Below are 6,000 nucleotides of genomic sequence, written 5' to 3'. Positions count from 1 at the left end.
GGGGGGGGGGGAGAGGGAGAGGAAGGAAGGAAGGAAGGAAGAGCGAGGGTAACATAGCATCCATGCATTTTTCTTGAGTCCTGTTAGTAGAGAAAGTGGACTTAAGGTGGGGAGAGTGTTTTCTATCCATGGACAAGTGTTCAGTAACTTGCTAATAATTTTTCTTTGGAATTGAAATTTCTCTTCTTTTCTCCTTTCTTTCTTTCTTTCTTTCTTTCTTTCTTTCTTTCTTTCTTTCTTTCTTTCTTTCTTTCTTTCTTTCTTTCTTTCTTTCTTTCTTTCTGTCTTTCTTTCTTTCTTCCTGTCCTCCTCCCTTTCTCTCTCTCCATTCTTAGTTATATTTTATTTTCTGTTATTTGGCCTCCCCCTAACCTTAGCCCTGTCCTGTCTCTGACATATACTGTCAGTGTGACCCTGGGTAACCCGTTAGTATTTTGGACATCTTTAGGACTACAGAATTTTGATAGTTTAACAGTCCCTTCTGAGAATACTGCTTTTTAAAGGCACAAAATAATGATACATGATTGCAAAGGAAATCAATTGTATTGAAATACAGTTATCAAAATATTTTTTTAAAAAAGCTTACAGACCCTAGGTTAAGAACCCTTGCACAGGATTGTAAACCATAGAGAAGAGGTAGACCTTTATTGGTAGAGGGAGTTCTATGAAAAGTTCTAGTTCTTGTCTCTATCCAAATAAGCAAAATATTCTAAAGATCTGTTATATTCTGTAAATTGTAGAGTGTAATATCTCCTTTTGCCTTCATTACACAAAGCTTCAAATAATTTGCATGAATTTTCTATAGTTCTTTGGTAAACATGGATTTTTATGTTTTTTAATATTAGATTTGAAAATAATATGCCCCATTTCTGTTACAATTATCTTCAATTTTTAAAAAGGTCATTATATTTTCTGGTTTTCATAGTAGTGATTTTTATAACACTTTACAGTTTTTGTTTGGCTTTTACACTCTTTAGTTTGTTTGAGACTCATAAGTCTGTGAAATAGGAACTTTATAGCTAATAAAGCTGAGACCTGGAGAAGTTAAAATGATTCCCACAGAGCTGGGGTGCTCTAGTTGAATGGGCTGCTGTAGGGAACAGTGAGCTTTCTTCACTGGAAGTCTTCAAGGAAAGATTCGATGACCATTTGTTTGGATGACATAGAGAAGATTACTGTTCAGTTATACTTGAGCCTGAAAACCCCTTGAACTCTCGGATTTCTGTGGTTCTCTGAACTGCCCCAGGTCACAAAGCTACTAAGTGATTGGTCTGGATCTAGACAGATTCTGAGTCGTGTTCTTTCCACCATAGTACAAGGCCCTTCCTGATAAATGATATCTGAATTTGTTCATGAGATTTTTCAAGTTAAAAAAAATTTATATCCCTTATTTGGTACAGTGTCTCCTGGTTTAGAGGTAACCCTGTGTGGGTTATGCCAGGGGGTCAGCAACTTGGGCAGGTTTTGCTTAGCAGGAAAGGTTTGGAAATCATAGGATTTGAACTGAAAGGGACCTCAGAGGTCATGTAATACCAGCCCCTTGATTTTATTAATGAGAGCCACTCAGCTGCTAAGTGAGATTTGATCTTGGCCACTGGGACTCCAGATCTGGGACTCTTTACACTGTACCATCATACCTCTATGTCAGACTGTGAAGTTTGGCTTTTTTCAGTAAGCAATGGGAGTCCTTTTCTGGTGCAGCAATAGCAGATGTTTCTTCTTCTTCTTCATCATCATCGTTATCTTCTTCGTTGTCTTTGTCTTCATCTTCTTATTATTCCTTGCTCAGGGCCACACAGCTAGTGTCTGAGTCCAGATTTGAATTCAAATCCTTCTGACTCCAGGGCCAGTGCAGTATCCGCTGCATCACCTAACTGCTCCTACCAATAACTTCTTATATAATTTCTTCATACACCTACATATGTAATGTTATTACGTAATATTATATAATATAATATTTCTTTGTAATATATAATATTATATAATATGCTATCAGGGGAACAGAAGGCTGTAATGGTGTTTTTTTTTTTGTGGAAGGGAGAGAGGGTCATAGTTAAAAAAATGGAAGTATGGAGGAAAAAATGAGAAGTGCTCAGTGTGACTGATGAGTGCTAGTATATGGTGTGCCTAGAGAGATTGAGTTTCTTAGGGAAAAGTTCTAGTTCAATAGGGAGGCTAATTGGTCTTGGGGGAGAGCACTTTGGTTGATGCAATTTATGGTTCCATCTTGGCAAGGAGCACGCAAACAATATACCCTTACTTTTAAATAAATGCTGTAGAGAAGGAATCTCAGAGTATTATCATTTGGTTTATAGTTTATATCTAGTAGTCATTGGAAATAATCTTGCATCCTGCATACTGGCGCTGTTACTCATCCTGAAACACTATATTCTTCTCCTCCTTAGGCCTGTTGTTACTTAGAGGATCAAGTCCAAATCCCTTAGTTTGGTATTGATAGTCCTTCACAGTTTGGCGTCTCCCTTCTTTGCTAGCCCTATCTCACTCTTCTTCCTTACTCATCCTTTAAGATTTAGCTTAAACAAAATCTATGAAGTGTTCTGTATGTAGCTCCAAGTGATATGTCCTTTCAGTTCCTTTAGTATTTATTGACTGTACTAGTCATAAGGCATTTAATTATACTTCCTTGTTATGCATAGTGCTTGTATTTTTTTTTTTTTTGCCTGACCCATGGTTTCATTGGAATAAAGAACTCCATGTTTCCTTGTGGAAACTCTCTTCACTGATGCAGGCCTGCAACCATAACTTAAAGTCTTAGAAAATTGCTTCAGGCACTGAGAGGTTTATATGACTAATGTCATAGTGTGTGTCTTCTGGACTAGAGATGTCAGGTTCTTTCGCCTACTGGCTGCTAGTAGCTTCCCTCAGAACTCCCAAATGCAGCAGGAACCAGATTAAAATGTAATTGAGAAATGTTTAACAAAATAAATAAAATTATAGTATGACATAGATAATGTTAATTTGTGGTTTTCTGAGTCATTGTACTCCTATAGGGATTAATTTCTTTTTGATGCTGTTGGTTTATGTACCACCCCTTCACACACACACACACACACACCAAATATTACACAACTCAATATAAAGTAAAATAATTGCACATTACATAATGAATACAGCAATCTCATATCAATCCTAGGCTTTACACTTAATTTTCATTGATTTGTTTACTGTGGGTGGGCGTGCCTATCATTTAAATTCTTCCTTTTATCCCTTATTATGTAGGCATCATAGGTGTCTATACCAACCCTTGGATGTGCTTTCTTTGTATTTTAAATATTTTATTTTTTCCAATTACATGTAAAAACAACTTTTAACATTCATTTTTTGAAATTCTCAGTTCCAAATTATCTTTCTCCTTCCCTCTACTCCTCCTTTATTGAGAAGGCAAGCAATTTGATATAGGTTATACATGTATAGTCATATAAAACATATTTCCATGTTAGTAATATTGTACAAGAAAACACAGACCAAAAATAAAAACCTCAAGAACAATAAAGTGTGCTTTGATTTGCATTTAGACTCCATCACTTCTTTCTGTGGAGAGGGAGAGCATTTTTCATTATAAGTCCTTTGGAATTGTCTTGGATCGTTATATTTCTGAGAATAGCTAAGTCATTCACAGTTGATCATCGAACAGTATTGCTGTTACTGTGTACAATATTCTCCTGGTTCTGCTCATTTCTCTTTGCATCAGTTTATGTATATCTTTCCAGATTTTTTAGAAAGCATCCTGCTAATCACTTTTTATAGCACAGTAGTATTCCATTACAGTCATATATTACAATGTATTCAACTATTCCCCAGTTGATGGGTGTCCCCTCAATTTCCAGTTCTTTGCCACTACAAAAAAAAAGCTGCTATTAAGTAGTTTTGTATGTATAGGTCCTTTTCCTTTTCCTTTGATCTCTTTGGGATAAGGACCTAGTAGTGGTATTGCTGGGTCAAAGGGTTTTTTTTTTTAAAATTAAATTAAATTAAAATTTTTTAAGCAATTGGGGTTAAGTAACTTGCTCAAAGTTACACTGCCAGTTATTTCTGGGTTTGGTGCTAAGTATCTGAGTCTGGATTGGATCCCTAGGTAATCCTGACACTGGGGCTGGTGCTCGCTGAGCCACCTGGCCGCCCAAGGGTCAAAGGGTCTTATAGCTCTCTGGGGGATAGTTCCAGATTGTTCTCTAGAATGGTTGGACCAATTCACTACTTCACCAACAGTTCATTAATGAACCTATTTTCCTTCATCATTTCCTTTTGTTCAGAATGGCAAATTCAAGGGATTTCCCTGTTTTAGGTATCTTTAGAAGTATAACATCCCCCTAGAAGAACAGGAATGTGTAATATACTGAGCATTAATCTTTCTTTGATAATTCTTATGTCACTTCAAAAAATAAGCATTATATGGCACCAGACACTGTGTTATTATGTACTTTATAAATTCTGTTATTTGATTCTTGCAACAGCCCTTGTGAGGTAGGTGCTCCTTTACAGAAAATGGAGGTGAACAGATTAAAGTGACTTGCCCAGGGTCTCACAGCTAGTAAGTGTCCGGTCTTCCTGACTGAAGGCCCACTGTACTGTCTAACTACCTAAGGGGAATGGTGTGTATATATGTGTGTATGATACACACATAATATATAATATATGTATACATGCACATTTACACACATATAATCATATACATGGACCACATAAATATATATTTATGTATAAATATATATGCATAAATGTATATTCATATACTTTGTATGTAGGATATACACACCTATATTTATAGTTGCTGCTGTAGACATATCTGTTGTTTTTCATCTCATTGGGATTGACTCAGAGGTTGAATGAGGAGACATTTAGCTTCAGTGGACTAACTTGAATGTATTAGGTTGGTAGAAACTAAGTTTGCAGGCTTCAGAGGGTTCTAGTTTCGTTTTTTCAACTATCTTGATGCAAAAGTCCAAAGCACCTTGTTTTTATCTCTTTACTTCTTCCTGCTTCCTTCTCTTCTCAGCCTTCCTGCTTGCTTCTCTTCTCCTCAGTCTTCCTCCTTCCTTCTCTTCTCCTCAGCCTTCCTGCTTCCTTCTCTTCTCCTCAGCCTTCCTGCTTCCTTCTCTTCTCAGCCTTCCTGCTTCCTTCTCTTCTCCTCAGTCTTCCTCCTTCCTTCTCTTCTCCTCACTCTTCCTGCTTCCTTCTCTTCTCCTCAGTCTTCCTGCTTCCTTCTCTTCTCCTCAGTCTTCTTTCTTCCTTCTCTTCTCCTCAGCCTTCCTGCTCTCTTGATGTTCACCCTGTTTCATCTCGGGCTACCTTCCCATGCTCATGTAGGTACTTCTTTAGCCATTATATTCTCTGTAGTTTGTCACTGTATTTTCATTCTTTATGATTCTTGCCCACATCTTTCCATAAAGCTACCTTAGAATATCTAACCCTGTGAGCCAAGCTTTGAAGCTAAACTTGGTCTTTATAATTTTGAAGGATCTATGGTTCTTATTGTTGTTCTTTCCATTTACTTTATTGTAATCATTATAAAAATAGCTAGCTTTTATATAAGTTCCGTTGAGATTTGCAAAGTGCTTTACCCATTTTTTTTATCCGTAAAACTACCCTGTGAGGTAGAGCCATTATTATCCCTGTTTTACTGATGAGGACACTGAGGCACAAAGAGATTAAGGGCTATACACAGACAGGGTTATAGTTAAGTGTCTGAGCCTAGATCTGAATTCTGGTCTTTCTGACTCAACTCCCAGGGCCAGCTAGTTTATGTAATTTGCTGGTGTTGCTGGGAGAGTAAGAGTTTGGCTGAGGTGAACATTCAGTTTCCTTCCTGAAAAAGGGAGGGGTTGAGTTCTCTTACATCTCACTTATCTTTTGCCTTGAGGCTTTTTTCCCCCTAGTCACACCTTTGCTCTGTTCCTTCCCTAGAGAGACTGGTGTCTTTCTGGTGATTCCAGAGTCTGATCCGGCACACCTTATTATAACAATTAACTGGCTTTCAGC

General features: G+C 37.3%; 1 protein-coding gene across 4 annotated transcripts in view; it reads left to right on the top strand.

The window, feature by feature from the left end:
- The window catches only part of LMBR1 (limb development membrane protein 1), a 194,183-nt gene that overhangs the window by 993 nt on the left and 187,190 nt on the right, over positions 1–6,000 (top strand). The gene's annotated exons all lie outside the window — the stretch shown is intronic.

Source organism: Petaurus breviceps, unplaced genomic scaffold (assembly GCF_028583685.1).
Source record: "Petaurus breviceps papuanus isolate PSGF00001 unplaced genomic scaffold, PetGlider_PUasm1.0 115, whole genome shotgun sequence".
Lineage (NCBI taxonomy): Eukaryota > Metazoa > Chordata > Mammalia > Diprotodontia > Petauridae > Petaurus > Petaurus breviceps.
Note: the sequence above shows the minus strand (reverse complement) of the source record. Positions and strands in the feature narration are given on the sequence as shown.